A 27209-nucleotide genomic window follows, 5' to 3' on the forward strand; every position below is an offset into this window, starting at 1 on the left:
GATACCTTTCCACAGTCAAAGACCCAAGGTTCTCTCCGAAATGACGTTGAACACAAAATTTTTAAAAGATTTTCCAGCAAAGCCGAACATCCGGCTTGTCAGAAGTTAAATATAGAAAAGTTACAAATTAATCTATTAAACATTGATTCTCTTCTCAGGGAGGCGGGTATGTGTATCGCCTCCCCGGGAACCACTAATTGAATAACCGACACCTCACTCCAAGTTGTTCGCTATGTTTGGTTGGTGATTTAGCAGTGTTCGGGTTTATGGGGATGTTTGTCTAGATCTTGGCGAGAGAAAAGGATTCACACGTCCGTCACTTCTGGACACACAGACCCCGGATTCCTAACCACCACTCACACCTCTTTCATTCTCGAAACCTCTTCTTCTTTATTTCCTTAAAAATACCCCCTACATAGGTCAATATTTTCCTCATGGCTTCTTGCGTGAAGCCAATGTAAAAAAAGGGAATTCAAAATACTATCTCTCTCTCTCTCTCTATTTTCTCGGTGAAAGAACAACATTCAGAATCGAAAGACCTACTCCAATAACTTTGACTATGTTCAGTGACCAGTTGTAAAGAACTAATTCATAAGAAGTTCCATAATATGGAAAAAAAATAATCGGGGGGTGACGTTGATTTTCGCCGATATGCATGTACAAATTACTCGATCTTTTTAATCTTTTTTTCGGACAACGTGGATACAATGACTCCTCAAGAATAAGTTAACTTACCAACTAACCATTACGCCATTTCACCGCAGGGGTAGGCAGATATGACGGACCGCCAAACAACTCGGTCTTGTAACAAACTCCTTGCCTCATTCACATTCATACATCGTCTCATACATACTCTGACTTATTCTGACTCTTGACATGGCCCCACTCAAGTATCTGATTCACTTGGTCGTGCCATGTCTTCTTCGAGCGTCCCAGACTTCTTTTACTATTCACATTTGAATCGTAAATTCTCCTTACGCTCCTTTCTAAACATTCCATAACAAGTTTCTTAATATACTCGTATAAAAATAAGTTTCTAAATATTTTCATTGTGGGTTCAATTGAAAAGCTGTTTTTTTAGATATTTTCAGACAGAAACTCATTTTGTAAATTCCTCAACATTTAGAATAGTTTCTAAACAATGTTTATTTGGGTCTATCGATATAATATATAACTTCTTGAATATTTGAAGTCACATTTTAGTTATTAACATTTTATGATTGACATACTATTGTAAATTGTAATAAGCTTATAAAAAATGGAATATCAAAGTCGCCCCACTTCTATATATATATCTAAATATATATTTCAAAATATTTATTTAGATATATTGAAAATAAGCAGTTAAAATTTGTACAATGTTTTTGTAAAATGTAATTTAATTTCAAAGTCATTCCATTTTACGATATTTTTTAATGTTCCTTCTCCTTTTCACTACCCTGATTTCTTCAGTATTTTCTTTCAGAAGAATAATATTGATTAAGGGCGGCTTGCACCATAAGTTAAATTTGATTTAAATATAATTTTAAACACATTATTTGATTTAAGTCGACTTGGCGTCTTGCACCACAAAATTTAATTCGTTAAATGCGTTTAAAGAACTGTCAAAGTTAAATACCCAAAAGCGGCTGTTTAACTGAGTTAAACGTGTTTAGCCCTACTCGTAAAGCAGTACTGTCAAAAATATTTAGGTTATCTCTTCGATTTCTGATTGTGTTTAAAATCTATCTCATTTTAATTTGTATTCACAATGAACATTTGGGATTTGTATTCTGACGATCATGAAGAAATTATGTTATTGAAATTATAAATAACTTAAATAAATTATAATATAAGTAGTCAGAAAAGTAAACAAGAGAACAAATTTATTTGAAACACTCAGTGCCAAGAAGTTTCAAAGAATATTTCGTCTCAGTAAAGAAATGACATCATTATTAGTGCAAGAAATTGAACCTCAGTTAAAATTCAACACCAATAAAACATCAGCGAGGTGCTCGTCACTTGGAGCTAACACTCCTTATCGAGGAGTACTTTGCAAGGTTGTAAACTTCTAATCATACCTACAGCATTCTTATTATACTTTAAAACAATATAATATGTAAAAGAAATAAAAAAAAACAAAATTACTCGGATAATTGTTTTATTTTTAATTCCAACAACAGAAGCTCTTTTTGTATTATTTCATCATTATGTCTATTTGCTTTAACTTTTTCTTCATAAAATAAATGAACACACTATTAAACCACACACACAATCACAAAATATTTTGACACTTCAAGTAAAATGAAACATCGTAGCTGTTTTATTTACGCGTAAATGGCGGTAAACACGCGGTAACTGTTTTACCGACGCGTTAAACGCGTTTAACTAAAATTGCCACCGAACTGCGTGGTGCAGGACGCAACTAAACGCATTTAAGTTAAATGTATTTAGGGTCTTAAATACGTTTAGTTAAATACAATTTAAGATAAAATTTGCGATAGTTGGTGCAAGTCGCCCTAAATCTACCTAATAAATCGAAAACTTATAATCTTTATAATATTGGTGTTCAGATTTGGTTATTTTTAAAGGGGACTTTTTTTTATACATTACATATGCAACTTACTTAACTAAGAAACAAAGTACCGATTTCCTCAATATAATAACGATCAACAGGTATTAGGTATATTTAATTATATATAAAAAAATTTCGACTACCTACTGCATGTATTTAGTGTTGTAGTCGAAAAGAAGTAAAAAAAACTTATAATTTGGATAAAAATGATTAACAAAAAAGCTCTTTATTTCCCTAATTATAGTTAAGTACAAAAAATTCGATTTTATTTAGCAATCTTTGTAAAATCAACAGTAGAATTTCGTATTTTTTTAAATTATTTTAATATAGATCATATGGGTTACATTAAAGCATACATATTTTGCAAAATATTATATTTAGGTTCATAGTTGGTCATGTATACCTTATCAGAAAAGTGGAGCTCTTGTGCCTGATAAGGGAGCCACGATTCTTACTTAGAGTCTATGTTATAATATTATTATTTTTATTTTTATAAGTAATAATTGTTCGCCTGAAACACTCATTCACATTGAAAAAATCTCCTGATAAAAAATACATGACGCCAACGGGACTCGAACCCATGTCCATTCGATTTCCGGTCGAAAGCTCTGACCACTGAGCTATGGAGGCTTATCTCTTACCCGCGAAATTATTCAATATATGCTTGTGTTTCATTCAACAATTACTGCTTGTTACATTTTTTTCACCTGAGAACAACCAACTTTATTTTATATGAGAAAGGCATTGTAAGTGCTAAATCTCTCACTAGATGGCGTTGAGACAAATTGTCTACATTTTTAGGTGAAATACTTGAACTTGTCAAATATTAATAATTATTTTTTTGATAAATTAATGTTTTTGTTTTTTTTCCCGTTGGCGTCATGTATTTTTTATCAGGAGATTTTTTCAATGTGGATGAGTGTTTCAGGCGAACAATTATTACTTATAAAAATAAAAATAATTGTTATCCTTTGTGCTATGCATAAATAAAATCTTGTCTTAAAAACATTAATTTATCAAAAAAAAAAATAATTTATAATATTATGTTATGTGTAAACTATATATAATTATATATTTATATATTTTTTACTGTAAGTTTTTTTGGAAAAAAAGTTTGAGATTATTTATTTGTTCTTGTTGGTTCATAATACAGCACAATTCGGAAGGGAGATTATAGTAGTTTTTTATGGCTTGGTAAATATAATGGTTTGGCATTTGAGTTGTTTTTTTTAATTAATTTTTTAAAATTTTTAAAAATATTTATATTATATCTGCTATTCATAAAACTAATGACAAAAAACTTCCCCATTTTATTTAGAAATGAACAGAATTAACATAGGGAATTATTTTGTCATATCAGTTTAGTTTTAATTTATTTCAAATATTTGAGTTCATATCATTTTTTGAATCGAATATTATTGAATTGTAAAATGGGGGCCTCAGTACGAGAAAAGCGCCCAGTGAGGTTCAGATTGTTTTAAAATATGTACATTTATTGTATCTGCACGGAGAAAATAAGTATGGCTGATTTATTAAAATCCTGTTAAAAACGTGATTGCAATCCATTTTCTACTAAAATATTAATCTACTTTTCCTGTTAAACACCTTTCATGTCGAAATGTTACACTATTATAATCTTTATGAACACGTGTTCCGACATTCTAATAACATATTTGTGTTTAACGACAGTTTATTAGAAAACCTGTCAATTCATTTGTTGAAGGACTGCAGTCCTGTTTTTAACACGAATATGAATAATTCGACCGGTAAGTTTTATCCATGAAATTTTAAACAATACTTAAAACATAAACCATTATGTATTTTATAATTAGAAGACAGAATGTACATAAAATAAATTAAATTTATAACATAAAAATTACCCATGGTACGTCATTTTTTCGTACATCAATTGTTCACCTTCGATATTATGTTATTTTAGTAATTACATCGGCAGTTTAAAAAGATATTTTTGTTTTACATTATTTCCAAAACACATTGTCTAAAAGCAGTTTGTTTTACATTTATCCATTTGAATATTTTGAATAGGACAGAAGAGCTTGTGGAGCGCGCAGATATATAACATTGAATCGTATTTGATACTCAAAATACTCAGCTCAAGGCAATGAATATTATTGTTAAATTATTTATGCAGGAATAATGCATCTATTGTCAAATAAGTAAGCACCATTGTTTGTACAACTAATACAAAATATTATGATTCTCGGATATGTTCCGAGAAATGCAAGATCATTTTCATATGGACGTTTCTTTTACAGATTCAAATGGAATGGATTCGAAATAAATGCAGATACACAACTTTACCGTCCGTATCATGTAGCATCCCAGATAAGGCATTGAATCGTATGAGACCCACAGGAGTCGAATTACTTTATTTAAATGCATATTATTATTTCCCCGTGGGAAACCGACTTATCGTATGAATGTGGTACCGTAAAGTGAAAATTATTTTATTGAAAAAATGTCCAGAGCGGTAGAACTATGGTAAATTCATCTCTAAAGAGAAATGAAGGGTTGGATGCATTTCAATTTTGCTAATATTTTAAATTATTTACTTTTATTTAAAAATAAGTAAGATAAGATAAAATGGAGGACTAAACGCAGTTGACGCTAACAAAAAATTGTCCAAAGAAGCGAAGTTAGCAGTCCACAATAGAGTGCTGGTACCTACCCTGATGTATGGAAGTGAGGCATGACACTGGCAAAGAAAGGATGAAAGTAGATTGAATGCTGTTGAAATGAGATCCCTGAGGCCTATGTGTGGTAAAACCATGTATGATCGTGTGAGGAATGTAGAGATCCGCAAATAGTGAAAGGCTGATGTAAGCGTAATAAGTAAGATCAAGAAAGGGACGCTTAGATGGTTTGGGCATGTAGAGCAAATGAGCGAAGAAAGGAGTTTAAGAAGAATATACGATGCAAATGTGAATGGTAGCAGAAGTCAGGGACGCCCGAGGATGACATGGCACGACCAAGTGAATCTGATACTTGAGTCAGAATAATAGAAGAGTATGTATGAGACGCTTTATGAATGTGAATGAGGCAAGGAGTGTGTGCCAAGACCGAGTTGTTTAGCGGCCAGTCCTCTTTGCCTACTCCTGCGGGGAAACGGCGTGATCGTTAGTTAGTTAGTTAGATAAGTACATTTGAAATAGTATTTACATTGGGTTTGAACATACTTGGAGATTCGAATACTACTCTTAGATGGAAAAGGAGTGTACAGTAAATTATTGTAGTTATTTATAAGTAATTAATAAAATGACAAGTACATGTATTATGTAAAGTACATTATTTTCTTTTAAAGAAAGACAAAAATTCCCGGGTTATGAATAACCTGACAATATTTGAAAATATCCTACTACCACCACAGTAAGCGAAAAATGTTTCTTGTTTTGTGATGGAGAACTTAGCCAGCCGAGGAATTGAACAAGCTTAAGCGCGATGCCAACTCAGCCGCTGACCGATCCGATCCACTTACATGTTTTGTAAATGCGATATAAATATTAGAAGTTAATACATATCTAAAATAATATAAATAGTAATAAAACATGATGTAATGTTTATATTTGGAGAAGAAATTGTCACTTATGGAAAATTAGTCATGTGATCGCAATAGGCGAATAAAGAGTGGAATGTTAAATATTAATTGTGAACTTTGAAGTTGACACAACTATGGTTGGAGATTGTGAACATGGAGTAAGGAATTCGACATACCCCTTTGATGTTCTTCAAAGATGATGATGGTATGATTTCACTCACAGAAGATATGATAACATAACATCCAGGTTGGATACGAAACACACTGAGGGAACCGAATATGTTCACTGCACAGGCCTTCTTCCCTGAGTTGATATTAATAACAGCACTGATCACAAATAGATGTTCTTCAAACAGGCTCCATCAATAAACTGGTTCGACAGTCACTTTTATTGTTGTAAAATGTCATACACATACGTCGGTATAGTCAGATAGGTAATGATAATGTCAGATAAATGTTTTGTTTTGTAACTTTTCGTTTTATATAATATTTTGTTTTGTAAAAATTTTTGATTTCATATTCCTTTCTTACAAATTTAATTTACTTATTCCTTTTTATGCTGTCTCAGTAGAGGTAAAGTCACAAGAAAGAAATCCATAATTTTATTTTGGCCATATAATACTCATGTACAAACTGAAATAATTGTAAACTGGCGATTTCCCGATAATTAATAAATAAATATAAATGGGATTTTTATGAATTACTCATTAATGTTTCAAGCCCGGGAACTCGTCCTTCCCCAAATATAGAGTGGCACTGCAGTGCCTGGAAAACCCGAAAGCATGCGGTATGCATTATTATGCTGCTTTTGAAGCCTTTCCGTAGCTTGCACGTATCAAGTTAGACCAGAAGGCTGAGAAGAACTTCCTTTTCACTTGTTCGATGCAGAGATGAAATCTTCTGCTGAATATGATTGATTTTATACTTTGTGCTCACCTCTGCCTGTCGATGTCGTTATCGTCCATTAACTCATTGGTTATAATGTCTCCTAAATATTTGGTTGTTTCTACACTTTTAACGCTGGGGGAATGTTTTTTGGATCTTCTCGTGTTTGATAACCAACAGTGCTGTTTTTTCGGATCAAAAATACATTTTATATACAATTTGGGAGGCGGGTATGGGAACTCTTTAGTGAATAACCAACACCTCTGCTATAGGGCAGGCCAAGTCGTTTGATATGTTTGGTGGCTTAGCAAGGGTGCTGGTTTCTTGGGGTCAGGTTTGTCCGGGTCTTGGCGGCGGATGCTTCTGCGCACCAACTGCGTGGCGGGCCAGATCGGGAGACTGATTGAGGGAGATCTTTCGACCTCTCTAACAGATCTTTCAGATTCTTTCAGGAGAGATGATTTCATACTTCTGTCACTCCTGAACACACTGACCCCCAGATTCCTACCCACCCGTTTTACATTTTTCTTTCCCAGAACTTGCTTTCCTTCCATTCCTAAAAAAGACCCTCCACACAGCATCCCCAAAGATGGTATAGGCCCTGAGGAGAATTATTTTACTTAGGGCCTCCTGAAGGAGCTTTTATAAAAAAAATACTTCATTTTCGTTTCGTGTGTGAATTCTTCACAAATCTTCAAGAAAATTCAGTTGTAAATACTTTCCTACAAATTGAATATCTCTGAACGCCAAATATGTTTGCAAACATATACCCATGATTAACATTAAATCCCCTTTTACAGAGTAAATGTTGAAAGTCTTAAACAATTCCTTAAGAGAGTAACCGAACCGAAAATCCATCAAATTTTAATTAGCATAAAAATTAAATGAGTTCAGAAACCTTTTATTAACGGCTAATCCAAATCCATGCTACTATCGGGTATGACACCGTCCTATAGAAGTCCAATCCGAAGGGTCTAGAGGTGTAATTATTCAAAAGGTTCCGGGCCTACGAGTGACACCCTTCTAATTAAAGACGTGCCGGAGAGGAACCTTCGTCCTTCAACCCTTACACGAGTTAACTATTCATGCTTATTGAGCATAGAGGACTTGAGATGCTTATGAAATTTTATTTGTCCATATGTCCTTATCTATATTAAAAAAAAAAAAAACATTTCGCAAAATGGTTTTACAATAACTAACTACCTAACCATCACGCCGTTTCCCCGCAGGGGTTTTCAGAGAGGACCGACTGCCAAACATTGCGGTTTTTGCACACACCTCGTGCACTTGCCTCGTTCACATTCATACATCGTCTCATTCATACTCTTCTATTATTCTGACTCTTGACGTGGCCCGACCAACGCGTGGCGGGGTACAGCTAGTTTATAATAAAATATCCTTTTTTGTTTGATCGCACCGTCATGAAACTTGTATTGCTTTATGTCATATTTTTTCTGGGTTCATGCAACTATTATCAGCTAGCAACGTCATGCTAATCAAGACCTTTGAAACACACAACAGAAAAAAATCGATTTTTTACTTTGTACAGGACGTGCCGTATTTCTTGTTTTGTGTATATTTTAGTAGTCAAAAATAATTCAAAAATGTGTGGAAATTCGGTTAAAGCCAGACTCCAGAAATGGAAAACTCTTTCGGTTATATCAGAAAATTTCTGTGTACACGTCCTCTATATTATACACAGTTTGGTAGTCTAGATCCACCCTTTTATCTGACAATATGCAGAAAGGATTCAAAATACTCATTTCTGAAGGGTTGATACACATTCATCAGTGTAATGATTCCTTATAAGGACCCAAATCTCAAGGATACTCCGAATCCGCTTTGAACCAATTTTACTTCCTATTTATTACCTACATAATTGCTTTATTTGATAGTTTTATCCACTACTAAAGACCTATGATTTAGGGGGATGACCGGAGCGAGAAGGGTATAGAAATCAATTACACCAACATTTCGATTTATTTTGATGACATATGTAATAGATGATAAATTTATTTCATTTGAAACACTTCCGATCGTGCCACTCTTCCGCATGGGTGTGCAGGGATGATGGAACGCTAAATTAATATATTTTGAGATTTGATTCTTTGTTGAAATTTAGATTCGCAATTAACTTTGACAGGATCCGGTATTCGGTTCGATTGTATGTCTCCTGGAGGCGTCATTTAGGTGTAGTTTATTCTCCTTCCTGTCATCCTTCATTCTGTCAAGCGGGATACGTATTGCACAATCCAAAAATGTCTTTTATCACCCCAAATCATGGTAAAAGGCGTGCAAATCACTTGGCAAACGGAGTCTAGAAATGGTCGGTTTAAGTGCAAAAATTGTTTTTATTTATTTGGAATACTTTTATACAAATTGAGGTTTTTTTCATTAATTCACTATAAAAACGTTCCACCTAGACTTGTAGAAAAGTCAATAGATGTCGCACATTAAAATAAAAATGGATATATTCATCCAAGAAACTTTCTAGATTTTCCTTTTTTTAAATTGTTAATTTTAATTGTACTTTTATCCTGACGAAGAAATCATTGATTTTGAAACATTTCGATATTTAAAAAAAAATAATAGTGGTGTTTATAAAGTTATTTATTTAATTTAAATAATTATATGATGCAATTATTGAAGAAGTTTTAATTATTATAATCTATATTTTTTCTGTGATTTCTGAATATTGAGAAACGTCACCGAAAATGTGCACGCTTCTTGGCCATGACAATTGTAAAACACTGGAACATTATTCGAAGAACGACACTTTTTTCTAATCTAGATACCTTTATATATAATGAGCGGTCGGTGGACGAGTTGACATCGCGTTTGGGTGTTCACCCAGGCGTAGTGTGTTCAATTCCTCGGCTGGCTAAGTCCTCCATCACAACACAAGCACCATTTTCAGCTTACTGTAGTGGTAGTAGAATATTTAAAAATATTGTCAGGTTATTCGTAACCTGGGAATGTGTGACTTTCTTTAAAAAATAAAAAAAATTATAAACTGCTTTCAATTTTCAATTTAAAATTTTGGAAAAACTAATTTATACCACTTGGAATAAGGACTGATGAGAAATTCGGGTTGGATTTACTAAGGAAATGTTGCTACTTAACCCCCTGGAGCCTGAATTTCATCTTAAATGTATGTTATAATATTTGTACGGTTTCCTCGCGGCTGGGCGGCCATGAAAGTTAATCAGTTCCCTGTTCTTGTGATATCCGTGAAGATCTCGTGCGTTGGGGGGTTATATGAAATTGAATTAAATAACAACACTTTTATTTTGTTAGAGGAACACAATGGGTGGTGTGATAATATAAATGAAATAAAAAATAATAAGTAAGACAAGAAATCCTGGGTTCGATTCCTAGTTGTGAGCGTTATCTTTTTATTTTTCTGTCTCTTGTTTTTCCTAAAAATAATAACTTAACCGTAATTACAGATATCAAGTGATAAAATATTATATTACTAAATCCAGCTAGTTAATAAATAAGGCTGTCTTATTAATGGAAAAATCGTAAACCCTTGAAAAATCACGAAATCTGACTTTACTTGTCAAGATTAACTCTAAGAAATTTAAAAAAATTCAATAATAGAATTAAAATAATTTTCTGCAAAAAAATATTTTGCTTTACTCCAAATTTTTTTTTTCTTTAAATATTACATTATCTTAGGTAAAACGGGTACAGAATTATTACTTTATCAATTAAAAGAAAATTGTTTTGATTAGTACCTACTTTATCACATTATCTGAATTATTCACACAGTCATTTCCAATTTCGAAAATGACACATAAATTAAAAAATAAATCAGAGTTTTAATCACTGACCGATAGAATCGCAACCAAAATTATTATGTTTGATTGGGGTACCCTGTTGGTGTAAATTGAAACATAAAAAAGTAATAATAAATTTACAAAATACTTACATTCATGACCTAAAAATTAGACACCTAATTAAAATTATTTCACAAATAGAGTTTAAATATTTGCTCTCCGTTTTATCTCTAAGTTTTCTTTTCTACCCAAGGGATAGGTTTTATTAAAATTATTGAAAAAAATATCAATACTGAAAAATTATCTGTGGATTGCTGAAAGAATAAACTAAAATTATTGATTCATTAGCAGCACTTAAAAAAACATTATTTGCTAGTTAGTGCAGTATGCCGTGCTGAGGTCCCAGTTTACAATTTGATTAGACAAACAAAACTGACTAATAAAATGAAATTTGTTAATTAGATTAATTTGATGCTAAAATAACACTGAAAGATAAGCGAATGATTACTTAAAAGTTAATGAAAAAATACTGAAATATTACTGAAAGGTTGCTGAAAGATTATTAATAAATAATACTGAAAGACTACCGAAAGATTACTGAAATAATAATTAAAGATTACTGAAGATAGTTGAAATATTAGTGAAAGATTTCTTAAATATTAATGACAGACCAATGAAATATTACTGAAAGATTTCTGAAATATTACAGAAAGATTGTTGAAATATTACTGAAAGATTGCTGAAAGTATAGATAAGGATAAACGGATAGTTTTTTAGCTATCACTTATAAAAATGAATTTGGTGGTATTTTTGTATACAATGGGTTAGCCCGGTTCACGGCCAACTTCGGGCCGAACTTCCAAAGTAAATTAATTTCAGTTCAGTATGCACTCGGTGTCGCCGCGCATCTAATTGACGGTAAGATGGCGCTCACCAAATACACAGTACGGAGAAGTCGAGGATGTTGAACAAATTGTTAACACACCTCAAAGTTATGAGCTCCTGGTATCTGTTTAAATCTAGAACCCGAATATCTTCAGAATTGAGTAAATTGGGCTAACAAAAAACCTACTACAAACGGTGAGTTACAGTTACAGTTAAAATGGCGCTGTGCAAATTATCCATTTATTATTATTGGATCATTTTTTCCTTGAAAAATCAAGTAAATTTTGTTTGATCATTTTGTATTTTTCACAATTTATTTACTTAAAATATATACTCGTATAGTATATTTGCGGCATGTTCCGGAGTGGAAGATATTCCCAGTATCACCCTGGTGAAAGACGACCATTCCGAATCGAAACGTTGCTTGAAATGTTTTAGTCGTGTTTGGTGACAGGGACTTTTTTTTCCCACTTTTCTCTTCCACATTTCTTTCCTTCATTCAAACACCAACCTTACATTCTTTACAAATCTCTACATTAATTAATTTATCACACGACAACATGGTTTAACCACGCATCTCTTTTCTACATCAGTTAGTCTACTTTCGACTTTCCTTTGCCAATTCCATGCCTCAAAGCCATACACCAGGGACACATCCTTCCAAAAGCAAACATTTAGAGCTTCTGAAAACCACCAACAGGTATGAGAGATAAATCACAAAATAACAATATGATTCGTATTCCCTTCAAAATCGCATCACACCCAACCATCCCCCTCGAAATCGCATCATTTCCAGGCGCTGCGTACGCCGGGTGATAGTAAAATGTCTGGTGGAACGCGAGACATGGCGAGGAGGGGCGAGGAAGGTCGAGAAGAGGCAAGGACAGGCGAGGCGAGGCGACCACGTATCTATCTCACGGGGTTGGTTGGTTGGTTGCGGTGACAGTGTCGTGCATAATGCATTTACGGTGTTTGGGTATGCAAAGCGGGTCGGGCACAACTTGGCGCCCAACGTGGGGCCAACGATCCATTTACTTATTTATTATTAGCACTTCTAGTGTGTCGGCTTAGATGTAATTGGAATTGCCTTTTAAGTACTTGATGAATTTATCAGATGGGAGAAAAATAATTTAATATCAATGCAGAAATGCTTCATGCGGACGTGGAGGGTAAACAATAATAATTAATTTCTGCCAATGCGATTCAAGGCAAGATTAATGAAATACAAGGTAGAGGAAGACGACCTCCATGAATGAGTCGTTACGATCTTTTGATATTGTTGTATCTGTGGGGTTTCGCACAAACTCTCTTATTAAATAAAACTCCGGCTTCAACAAAACACTTGGATGTTTGATTTTTTTAATGTGATGGATTGACGATGGCTCTGATATCTTAATTAGCAAGAGCTTGAAATAATCTGGACCCCGACATTGAGATTCCTTAATTATTTATTATCACCTCAGTCCCTACAATACTCGACAACGCCATCTATCGGTAACCTAATAGACTAATATTGTGTCATCTTTGAGCGGGGTCGTATACTTATATGAAGGATATCACAATTATGAATTGATTAATTTAACCCTTGAGACGTTGTTGCTTTGCACGGATCGAACCTTCTACAAGCTTCCATTTTTTCAAAGACAATAAAAAGCACTATTTCGTTCTCTTTCTGACATAAAAGAAATAATTAATTTTTAGATGAGAGGAAGAGAGATATATGCATTTTAATAATGTGCGGTCGTTCTGGGACAAATATGGTACTAGGAGAGTATAATGCGCGCACGGCATTTGGGACTGTTTGGGTCTTAGAAGGTCCCAAGGGTTAACAAGATCTGAATAGTCATGTACTTCCACACCTTCCTATTCCCCATCTCCTTCTCACAACATACTCCAATATCTGGTATCCCACAGTCTCACTTTAGACGGTTGGGAGCAGTTGGGACTCTTGTGCGGAACTCTTCATTTGAGAAAGTTGTTCAGGGTTGTGAAGAATGCCTTAACGATGGCAAATCGATGATAAAAGAGGTTACCAAATATAATTTTTTTTTAGTGTTTATTATTAATAAATTATTATTTGTCAATATTAAAGTGCCAGTATTTCAAAAGTCCCAGGTAAAGTGACCAAGTTCATGTTATAAAATGTTCATTAAATGTACATTATAAATTATGTACATTATTACATACTGTACCGAACTTCTGTCACTTATTAATTTTAACATACCTTTAAGACGTTCACGACATACAGTGCTATTTCACGCTTAATTATAAAACAAATGCAGCATCTAATTTGCCTATTAACCGAGCTCTTCATACTCTAAATAATATTTGTCTAAACTCTAACATCGACATTTTTCGGATTCACTGCCCAAATTCAAACGTGGCATCATGTCAATAATTTAAACTGTTCAATACGCATACATACAGACACATATACACACACACACCTATATACTACACACTTCACCTGGTAATTAAGGAATAAACATACCACTTAGCAGACATTACAAGGAAACATATCATAGGTACCCAACATGCAATATCTTATTCCTGTATATTGTTTTACCTCTGTAAATCACGTACTATTTGTTTATATAATATAAAAAAAATTCTATAACTAGAACTTTGTAACCAAAGAGAAAAAAACCTCCAGTATTTTGACCACATTTGCGCCACGATAAGCTAACTAGTTGTATGCTGAAGATCCAATAAAATGTAGACGTGAACTGTATTCTGCTCGGTGAAAATTTCTCTGGTGATGGCCTGCCTCCAATAGGGCCCCATAAGAATGAAAATAAAATGTATTACATCATAATATTTCTAATATGTGTGGGTTTAATGTAAATAACTTAATAATGAAAGAGGACACTAAGGTAGGCGTCCACTGGTCCAGTTTTCAATATAAAGCTACACAATACTCTAATTACGGGGATTCGCTAGAGACTCTCGTGAATTTTGTCGAATTTTTAACGATAATATCCCTGATACCTGCGGATGTGAGTTATCTATATTTAAGATATTTTAAGTTCAAATATTTTATGTAAAACGGTTTGATAATTTTCTAAAACGTTTTTTAACTATGAAATTTGCGGTAACCACCATGTTTTATTTTTCTAGACAATGAATTAGTAAGTACATTTAAGAATTTAGTAATACGTTCATCAGAGGTAATTAAAATAATACAAACAAAAAGATCAATTTTCTAGGCCAGCTAGGGCAATTTCGACTGTAGGTCCGTCCATTACGCCTTTATATAATATTGATTTATTATAATAATTATAATTATTCGAATATTGTTTGTACGACTTCATCACTTTTGTGGTTAAAATTCCCACTTTATTTTAGAGCTTTGCTGCGGCAAATTCAACCGTAGGTCTGTCCAATATACCAGGGCCGCGCATCGCTTAATGTTGTGCATAGCTTCTTCACTTACGTCGTTTAAGATTCCGACTTTATTTCAGGGTCTCGGATTTTCGTAACGAGCGGACGAACGGTGTGTGTGAACCGAAAGCAAAAGGCGGCCGAGCGCGCGGATGCGTCCACTGGATCGGCAATCCGTGTGACGTTATCGGCACGCATCGGTATAGTTGCCAATTTGCGTCGGCGTTACCGACGCTCCTATGCGTGCAGTCCGCACGGTACCGATCGGTGGACGCACTTGCATGACTTGATACAAAGAATTCTAAAAATCCGTTTGATGCAATCCGTCCGATGCGGACCCATGAAATATTATATTACTTCAAAAATTTTATATTTTATGTAATAATATCTGAACGGTGAAAATATGAAGTATTATTACAACTTCTTTGACTTAATTTAACCAGTGAGCGATTTCTGTCATTATTTAGAGTAAAAAATTGTGAAAAGTTTTTTTTTTACAAAAGTTAAGTTCAGTTTAGGGGTAGAGCGATTAGTCGGCTGAGTGACCGGTGTGACACGAGAAGGTTAAAAAAAAAAAAAAAAATAAGCAACTAAAAATGTCACATGGGGCCAAAGTTTCAAGTGCATTTTTTACTCCAGATAATGTCAGGAATTCGGAATCACCGATTAAAGTAAGTCGTACGTCCCTTATCCCGTATTTTTTTATAGTTGACATAATATGAGTAAAATAAATTCTCGTTTCCTGACCAAACAAAACACTGTTTCAGCAGACTTTTTTTGTGTTCTCGTGAAATTATTCTCGGTTATTGTTATCCTCTGAGGTTTTTGCGTATTACCGCTGTACATTGTGAAACGTGAATTGTGATGCATCCGCTTCCAGCTTCACAATAATAATTTCACAAGAGATTAGGCATCAGGACCATGCAAGATGAAACAATTACAAAGCACCCAGCTCTGCGCGGTCTGTGAAAATGTGTTCGGCTGTTAAACATATATATATGATTTAATTGGGGTAAGCCACATTAAATGGGAGATAAAATTATAAATTATGAAGTTGAAGCTTTTAGTTTTAATGAGGCTTTTATAATTTTACGGTGCTTGTGTGTTTTATTCATAACAATGATAAATCTGCCTTGATTTTGTAAAAGTGTACCACATTTTGGTTGTTTTTGCAGGAATCAAAATAAGCCCAACTAATAGGTATAAATTTTTTTAACAATTTAAAAGGTAAGTAACTCATTTGCTCGTAGGTAAGGTACATGTGTTAGGTAAATCAGGTATGAAGGTACGTCAGGTTATATCGTAGTAAATTATTCATGAATATTTTGACAACGACCATTAGCTCCAAAGTTTTAAACAAACCAGGCGTGTTAATTTGTGATAATTACAAATTCATCAGTGATTATAATTTTAAATATTCAGTATTGTTGCTTAGTGAAGTTTCTTAAAAAGGTTTTGTGATTTTTTTTATGTCGCGAATATGTCAACCGATGACAAACCAAATTAAGTGGATTGATTCAAAATTAAATAATACTTATATTGATTCATGCTTCCGCATGAACAACTTCCGGGGTTAAAGTAGAGATTAAAAGTTTACCAAATCTTCCAAGTTGATTTGTAAATGGTTTAATTATGTATTTAATCGAAGGACCATTGCATAAAACATAAATATGTTGCAAAGGAAGAAAATGACTCAATACATATATTGGAACAAATTTTCTGCAGGTAACTGACGCACAGCACTATGAAGTGGTGAAGTGAGAGGGAAGGCGGGTGTGATCGCAATAGGTGAATCAAGAGTGGAATGTAAAATATTAATTGTGAACTTGGAAGTTGACACTATGGTTAGAGATGGTGAACACGGAGTAAGGAAGAAATCCGACTTACCCCTTTGATGATCTTCAAAGATGATGATGGTTGGTTCACTCACAGGAGATATGATTTATTTCACGCACAAGCTTCCATAACATCCAGGTTGAATACGAAACACATCAAGGGAACCGAATATGTTCACTGCAAAGGCCTTCTACCCTGATTTGATATTAATAACAGCACTGATCACAAATAGATGTTCTTCAAACAGGCTCCATCAATAAACTGCTTAGACAGTCACTATTTATTTATTGTTGTAAAATGTCACACAAATACATGGGTATAGTCAGATAATGATAGGTACTTGTAAGTAAAAATTGGATAGAAAAATGCAAGGGCAATGTTAAAGGAAAATTAATAGTTGCCTCAATAGCGGAAAACAAGACATTTTGAAAAATACGGAAATACAACAATACCATCTTCAAAGTACAGTGGTCTAGTTTAGTAAACGCGTAACTATAAGTCTTCAAAACTAGTTTTTTGAAGTTAGAGGCGTAAATTCGTAAAAGCCTCGAGATGTGACTGAGTCAGCGCGGATATTTATCAAAACGTAGATATTGCCAGCTTTTATAATAAATTTGATAGATTGTTCGATCTACCTTCGAAAAAGAAAGAAAGAATTTACACTCTCTACACGAATCGTTAGAACTACCTTCGGATTACAAGCGCTTTTAATACAATGAGACGCTCGTATCTGTAATAACACGGTGTTATTGTAATGTATTGCTTTCTACAATATGTATACCTACTCTCTACATATCGTAATTGTTGGAAACTTCTGGAATTTCCGTTTTCGAAGCAATCAGGTACACCACTTTTCAGTCGGTAATATTGGGTACACAATACCTATATATATATATATATATATATATATATGAACATGGATAATTCACAAGCAGCCCCGCTTATTACGTCAAATATCGTTATAATCGTCATGGAGCGTGTTAACCTTAACATAAATATGCGTGACTGGGAAATACGCTTCCACTGGCTTCGTGCAATAATTCCCCTGCGTTTCATCCTCTTCTGGGAGCTGATTCTTGAGAAACTCTATGGAATTAATTACCCCACTTTCAGGATTCGGTATACCGATACCGATTTATAACATATTTCCCTTGAACGCTTCAAGTTTTCAAGCTCTTCACCCCTCTAGCGTTTGAGGGTCATATATGACCGGGCGTCCATATTTTGTAAAAAAAAAATTCTATCATGCGGAAGTACATAATTTTTTTAATGTTTAGAAAGAGAAATAATAGTTCTTTCCAGTTTCAAATATTTATACTAGAATCCATTAATAAAATCCTTAAATTAGCCAAAATGAATATTTAGCGCCGCTATCGTAACAACTTAGGACGGATTGTTTCTAAGAATCTGAACAATTCATCAAATTTCAACGTTCATTTTCAAGTTCTGTGAAGGATTTTTTCAAGTTCTGTTTTTATTTCAGTTTTGTCAAGCAACTAGCCTACAATGATATAAAAACAGAACTTGAATAAGTCTTTCACAGAACCCGAAAATGATCGTTGAAATATGATGAATTGTTCAAATTCTCCGAAACAACCCGTCCTAAAACTTGACTTAACTTTAAAAAAATATTTCTTTTATTTATTATATGAACGAGATAAAAGTAAAGGTACAGTTTTCTTGCAAAATTTTCAAACCAAACGAACGTGTTTTCTAAAAGTAGACTTCTCTCAATTTTTCTACGATTTGAGTAAAAAATTAAGTTAAATGTTGTTATCGGTTTTGGTAACATTTTTCACTTAACTTAAAAAAATTATTTTTTATATTTTATTATATGAACGAGATAAAAGTAAGGGTATAGTTTTCTTGCAAACTTTTCAAACAAAACGAACGTGTTTTCTAAAAGTTGACTTCTCTCAATTTTTCTACGATTTGAGTAAAAAATTAAGTTAAATGTTGTTAGCGGTTTTGACAAAATTTTTCACGTTTGAAATATAAATTGTATTATTTACAAATAGTAATGTTTATTTAAAATGCATATACCGGAAAGATAATTTTATCTAGTTTTTAAAACAGTAATTTTTTTACGGAAAATTGGAAACTAAGATGTATATAGCTTCAAATACACAGAAAACATTGCAAACTGAACAAATGTGATGAAAGTATTGAAGGGTTAAAATAAATATATAAATAAATTTTTAATATATAATAACACAATAAATGTATACATATATATGTTATTTTAAAAAACAATCTCCATATATTTGCAGAGTCGAAAAGTTATTAAAAGAAATTCCCCAAATACAAAAAAATGTAAAATTATGCTCCGAAGATTATGTTTTTTATCATGTTATAGTACATTTTTTAATAGGTCGTGATTTATGAAATATTTTCGCTTACATATAATAATTGTAATAGTTTTTTGTTTATATTTGCATGCTCCCTCTAATTATATATATCTCTCTAATTATGTCCTTCTTATTACTATATTTGCCTATTCAAATCATATTTTCCTCCATTTGAATGCTTTCTACGGAGCTTTGAACATGCATTATTTCGGTTTTCACTTCAATGAATTTATATTTTTCGAAATTGGAACTGATAAGCATTAAATCACATCGGACAAGCGATAAAGTAGGTACCAACATTATTGTATTTTAATAATCAATGATAACAATTCTTTATTTCATATGTGCATTTCTATGGTTAACATTTTGACATATTTAAATCTTTGACAGATTTTCTAAACAATTATTTTAAAAGTTTATTGAGCGCCAGTTGTTTCACAGAATTTGAACAATTCATCAAATTTCAAAGCTAATATTCAAGTTTTTTAATGGTAATATTGATGTTTTGTTATTATATCATTATGAGCAAGTTATTTTAGATAACTGAAATAATAACATAACTTGAATAGAATTTTCACATTACTTGAAAATGAACTACATAATATGATGAATTGTTCAAATTCGGTGAAATAACTAACGTTAACGTATGTATTCGAATGGTCAATGATCCTAGAACAAATAATTTATAATTTATTTCTGGTTTACAAATCTTACAATAATTATAATATCTCGTGATTTGTTACGGGTCTGCGCTAGTATTATAATTAATAATGAAGGAAAAATCAAATTAATCCATTCTCTTTTTGAATTTATTTTATCTGTGGTTTATCTTTACAGTGCAGATTTCAATAATCAAAGAACGCCTTGTGAAAATTGAGGTCATGAAATGAGGCCTCTTCCTATATTACGTCTTTATAACCACTGAAAACGGACCACGTTTTGAAAAAATCTTTTGCATTTTTTTTATTTATTATGTAATAATTAAACAGTTTACAATGTGTAATAATATTTGCTAACAATAATGATATATAAAAATTAGTTTTCACAATTTTTTTTGAATTTTTTGATGTTTCTCTTTTATGGAAGTAGACGCTTGTGTTTAAAAGATATGCTGAGTATCGAGATGAACATTATTTATGTAAGTATTCTTATTAATAATTTAAGGAGTTAAGAATATTAAAAATATAAGTATATATCAAAAATGTACAATTTAACGATTTATAACTTTACACTATTTAATTGACGAATTTCGTTATTTTGGTTTTTTACATTGAAATGTTCTTTGATCGCTTTGATTAGGGTTTTGTCGTCTTTGATTTTTCTGATATTATCAGGTAGGTTATTAAAGTATTTTTTGCCTAGAAATGTGTAATGATGTTGTGCAAATGAGGTGTTACATTTTTGTATTGGAAATATATGTTTTTGACGAGTACGTCTTTCAGTTGAAAAACTGTGATTTTGTTTTTCTTTTATTATTTGAATTATTATGTTTTTTCGGATAAGATCATTAAATTTTAGTACTTTAAATTCTTCAAATATAAGTTAAGTTGGATAATCTCTCGGTTTTTTTCAATATTATTTTAAAAATCAGACGTTGTACAATTTCAATAGGTAGGAGATTAGTTTTGTATGCGGATCCCCAACTGGTTACACCGTATTGGAGATTCGATTGTACTAATGCGTAGTAGACTGAAGTTAAATTTTCCAATGATAGAAAGTTACGCAGTTTCTGAAAAATATAAATTAATTTCCTTATTTTGTTATTGGTAAGGTTGATTTGATCTTTCCAGTTAAGGTTTTTGTCCATTATTATTCCTAAGTATTTAATTTTATTTGTAATTTGTAGTGTGGAACAATTTATTGTACAGTGATTTGTATTATGTTCTTCAAAGTTGTCGTGTATAATTATGTCAAAATTTTGTGGAATATCGTTTGATTTTATTGCAAATGGAAATACATGGGTTTTTTCGCTATATAGGAATAGTAGGTTTATGTCAAACCAGTATTTGAGTAGATTTATGTCTTCTGTTGCTTTTTGTTTTACTCCTTCCCAATGAGTACTTCAATGAGTACTGTATCGTCCGCGTATGAGGTTATACTACCTAGAATTGACTGTGAGAATATACCGTTTACATACAAGATAAATAGTAATTGTTTCATAAGCAGTGCTTTTACACATACGAAGTATTAGATATATTCCATAATTAAGCGCACAGTCTACACCTCCTCTGGGCAATTGGGTTCTCCACAGAGAATCAGGCCATCCCAAAATATGGTATATTATATCACTCAGCAGGAGGTTAATTTCCAGTAAAAACACCATCACAAAAATGTCACTTTTTAAAAAATAAGATGCATTTCATTTTGCGTATATTTCGGTATAATCCCTGTATATTTTATTTGAAACATCTTAAAGATGCTACATTATGCAGTTCATGTAAAAATACTACATTTTGAAAGTACAATTTATCAGAACTGTTATTGCAGTCGACAGTATTCTAGAGGTTAAAAAACAAAGAAACTTTCGACAAATTTACAACGAATAAAAATTCCATATTATTCCACACGGATTCCACAGGGTTCAAGAATCGGCTTCCTGTGAATATTATTCATGATCCGTGTAAAACGGCGTTTATGATTGCGCCGGCTTTACAAGGTGGGCTCCATTATTCGATGGCGAACGTTCGTAAATTATTTAGCTATCCCCAGATCTAAATTAGCAGTGCGAAGGTACTGGAAATATCATTGAGTGGGTTTGCATGCCATCGACGGTACCTAACTATTAGGCCCTAACACAACCAGCAGTGAAGAGGTCTGTTATATATTACTTATAAATTTTAGGCCAAATATGCGGGCAATACCGACGCCACAATGGAGTTGATGCTAATCAATCACTGTAACGTCAAATAATAAGGCCACATTTCAAAGCTGCGCATAAAGGAGGTACGTCTGTACCTGATTTCGTGGACATCAATTGATTAGATTCTGCGTCGTTCTGCAGGGCATTCGAATATTAGTTAGAAAGAGTGTATTATGTAAAGCCGTAGTTGAAAGCACACATTAAAACTCACGTTTTACTATGTGAAGAATTATGTAAAAAATACGTCAGAACTGGTTGTGTTGTATAGAGTTATTAACAACTTAATTGACAAACAAGGTAAAATGTAACATTATTCTGCAATACATACACAACTAACTATCAGACACACCCACTTACCAATAGGATTAATTAAGCGTAAATTAAGCGTAATCTTGCACACCAGCACTTCGTTGAATCTTACAAATTGTAGTAGAGTTGTAAATATAGTTTTAGTGATTTATCTTATAGGTTATAAGTAGTATTGTTCTGGTTTCTAAATTATTTTATGTCACTGTTACTTGATTTTAAAATATTGTTTCATATTCAGGTTAACGTTATGTAATGCTACAAAAACTTTGTGAATTTTAGACAGTTTACCAGGTATAATTCTGTTCGTAAAATCCATGTAAAATACAGTTAAATTAAAAGATTTTTTTTTCAACGAAATTGTTTCGTGGACAGCACTTTGCAGATCGGGGAGAATTATATTTTATATTTTCGGAATAACTTAATGAGAAAAACATCAAATTGTAACATTTAATGATTGAAGACAATATAATACAAAAACCTACCTTGATGTTTGACAGTGAGGCGTGCAACTGGCAGAGGAAAGATGAAAATAGACTGAATGCTGTTGAAATGAGATTCCTGAAGCGTATGTGTGTAATGATGTACAAGACAGTATGAAAAGTATAGAAATGACTTTTAGATGGTTTAGGAATCTAAAGAGGATGAACAGAGAAAATAGATTAAGACAAATATTTCATATCTTTAATTATTCAAGCTCTAGTAGGCTTTTACGTGAAACTTTTGTTGGTTATAAAGTTGTGTTTATTTTTTATCTACGTATGTAGAAAAAAAGGATGCATGAATGTGATTGAATCAAGGAGTATAAGTGCCAAGATCATTTGGCGGTGCGTCCTCTCTGCCTACCCCGCGGGAAACGGCATAATGGTTAGTTAGTTAATTAGAAAAGAAAATCCAGTAAAATTATTTAAAAAAATATAAATTAAACTTTTAGAATATTCAAATTCAAACGACTCCTTTTCGTTTAAGAAGGCATATGCAAAAAAAGGGCTGCTTATCAGTGACGCTTTGCAAGGTTATCATGTATCGTATTGTATTAACTTTAATTGCGAGACCTATATATAATCCGGCAATGTACATTAGACCGGAGCAACTTTTTTTTTTGTGAATTGTAATAGCAAAAACAGACGTCTTATATCATTAATATTCTCGTAAAAATAAATTAAAATGTATATACATATGTTTTTATTCGAAAACCTGACGATTTATGAATGCGAAAATCATAAATCGACATAACTGAAAATATTGGGTTTCAAAATTTCAGTACCTTGATTAAACATTTGTACGTCTTATGAACTTTTTTTTAACGATTTGCTTGCACAATATTTATTTTAAAATAATTTCTGAGCACGGGGGATGCAAACCGGCTAACATCCTGAGTTCACTATTTTCGCTAAAGCTTCCACCGAGAGAAAACCTGTTGATTATCTTTATTTATAAGTGAACGTTTAATAATTAAGTGTACAGATTTTTATAATCAATGTATTATATTGAGTAAAAATTACACGAAAATTTTAATTTTAATTCATTTTCGGGACTCTGAAATAACCTTTAAAGTGTTGCCGAGTGTCATCATGATGGAAAAACGTTATTTGTTTTTACGACACTTTTGTAAGTAAATATACGAAATGTAAAAGTAAACCACAAATATTAATATTTGTAACTTATGGATTTGGGAACTATTTTTACGATAATATCGAGGATATAAGGCGTTTTCTTTTTGCTATACGATACTGACTTCTGATTTTTGCAATCTTACTCCAGCCTAATGTACATTATGTTTAACGTCTTTCTTTTAAAAAAAATAAATGGAAAAACAACGTTTTTTTTAAATTCTGTCTTCATTCAACGTCGTTTCGGGAAATTAGGGCAACTTTGTTATGATCTTTTCATATTAAACACGCTTCTTTTATTTCTAGTCGTAATTTTCTTTTAAAATCAGACTGTTTATTTCATTAGAAGATTTGAGATACTTCGTTAAAGTCTCTTCAAGATGTTTGAAAATTATCCAGCTAGGCGGAGTTCATAAATATAAGGGGAGATGTTAATTTTATTTTTATGGGAGTTGAGACCATTGAACCGTCTAATTATAATTGAAAATTATTAGTCGAAGCTATAATTATGTGCATGAAAGCTAATTTTGGAAAGGTTAACTAATTGAAGATGAGTGATTTCTGTAAACAAAAATGAAGAGATAATTTTAATTTTTAATCCTAAATTTGTAATGATTTATTCGGCTTATGATAATGACAGAATATTCATGGAATTGATATCAATTTCAGTTTTTTTCGTATCGAACAGTACTGAACACTAAACAAAATTGGCATATGAATACAAATAGATTAGAATGAAGATTTACTCTTGTCTATTTTAAAAAGAAGCGTCGCGTCTTAAGAGACAATTTTTCACATTTTTGGTGAAACCATAAAAACCTGTGGTTTTTATTTTCCTGATTTTTTTAAGATCATGTAATTTTTTACTCATATTTCAAAACATCACAAGTGTGTCTACCTAACCGTTTTGTAATTTTCAAACAGAACGGAAATTGTTAAATATTAATTTTGATCAGGAAACCAATCAATGGCTAATTAACTGATGAATATTCGATAATTGATGTCGATTTTTAACATTTGGAAAGTCAGTTTCTGAGAATTTTACAAACAAATAATACGTATCGTACAGTGTTTAATTTATTTTTGATTTTTATTTTGATTGAAGAATGTACCGGATTAAAATAGGCCTATTTTGGCACGCGGGCGGTTGTTTACCGAGCCCTAGTCTAAGCCACTGAGTGAATAGTAATATATTTACTAATACTACTCGCTGAAAAATAATAACCAAAACAATAATGTTAAAAATAAACACTTCCAGTTGTTTCACAGAATTTGAAAAATTCATCTAATTTCAAAGTACATTTTCTAGCTCTATAAAGGTTCTGTACAAGTTTGGTTATTATATCATTATTGACCAGTTGTTTCACATAAATTAAATGATAACGGTAAAATGTATAATATACCTCATATATACATATGTCAGCGACATGTCATCGGTACCAATTATTGTACTAACTTTGTAACTATTGTCATCTATGTAATTATGTACTGTTTGTTTGTGCAATAAACAAAAATAATAAATAAAATAATAGATATTCAAAATTAACTTCTAAAAATGATGAATTATTCAAATTCTGTGAAACATTTGGCCTTAAGTTATTCGAACTGAATAACTCCCGAAGACTCAAACGTTTTTCAATTAGACGGATAATATTTTCACGTTACATTTGATTCCTGATCAAATGTTTCTAAAAGTATTTAAAAAAATGCTGTTCTTGAAAGCAGATTAAAAACTTTTTCAGATTTTGAACGCAAACAAAGATAAAGTATTTTAACGTCGCTTACCGATGATTGTAAACTATAATTACTACTTTACACGAAATTAAATAACATTTTTAATTAGGCGAAGGCATTATAAAAGTTATTGTCGCTTCACTTTTCTTAAGTTATATAAAAAAAAATTGCAAGCGCTGACAAATATTTTTCAAATGGTAAATGTTTCTCATGAAATTATTTAAATTTTTTCCAGAGCGTTTACATAAATTTTTGAATTCAAGCTGAAAGCTCGATATTTTCTTTTTAAAACGAGTTAATAAAACTTTATGACATGGCGTCAGGTTTGGATGCATATTTCCCAAAACGAATGCACAGTTGTCTGTTGTCAGTTGGGGTTAATGATTTATTCAGCGGATTTTAACCCGCTTGGATTGATTGATCTTAGAATATACGCATTTCTTTTTTTAAATTCTTGAAATCTATTTATAAATCACAAAGTCTGTCATAATCTGATTTTGAATCTTGAAAATATGTGACATCTGACCCTCTTATATCTTATATGCATCCCACGAGACAAAACTTTCGAAACTATACTTTGTCATAATGTAATTTTTTAATCAAATTCTCAGAAACCACCTAAAAGTGACAAGATCAATAACTCTTATCCCCGAGTAATCATTTCCTAAATGATTGTGCATCAAATGTTTCAAATGACCATCACCCGTCAAGTGTTGGATGGACAGTTTGACGGCTGCTAAATGCCTTTGATCCCAACCCCACCTACGAGTATCCCAACCCCTCTGTATCCCAGTTCTACAACATCCTAGTTCTACATCATCCCAGTTCTACAGCATCCCAGTTTCACAGCATCCCGGGGGATGGCGCTGTCGGGATGAATGATAAACAACCTTCCGGGTTAATGCCTAGTCGAGCGTTTCGCTGTTTAATTACCAGTGCATTTTGGGGAGGTTTCGGCTGTTTCGGAGAAAGATTATGTTTTATTGGACTGCGGTGGATTTTAGCTACAGTATTTTACTATTATCTACATTCCTTGGTATAATTCCAAAATAAAGTTTTATATGAGAAAGCTCGTTCTATATAAGCCGTCAGTACTACCTCATATAAACATTCAGTAATTAAATTCATCGAACGTCTAGGATTAGGCATTTTCTACTATTTACAGCACTTTTATTTTTCATTTTTCTGAATTACACAAATTGAAATGCAAGTTTTCTACATTGATTAAATTAATAATGTATCAATTAATTACGAATCACATAGCTTTCAGATCAAATCCCCAGAATTTTGTTAAAACATCACGAGAGCGGTAACTAGTGACTCTAACGGCCGCTGTTCCCAATCCTACTGACCAACATTTGAGCCGAAATTTTGGCTCAACACTGCTCAAACACAAACTACTCAAACTACGCTCTATTCAATGGAAAGGTGGCGACTGAGCGATCAACCAATTTAAGGAAGGCAAACTA

This window comes from Hesperophylax consimilis, chromosome 12 (assembly GCF_061612785.1).
Source record: "Hesperophylax consimilis isolate HC1 chromosome 12, BYU_Hcon_1.0, whole genome shotgun sequence".
NCBI classification, from domain to species: domain Eukaryota; kingdom Metazoa; phylum Arthropoda; class Insecta; order Trichoptera; family Limnephilidae; genus Hesperophylax; species Hesperophylax consimilis.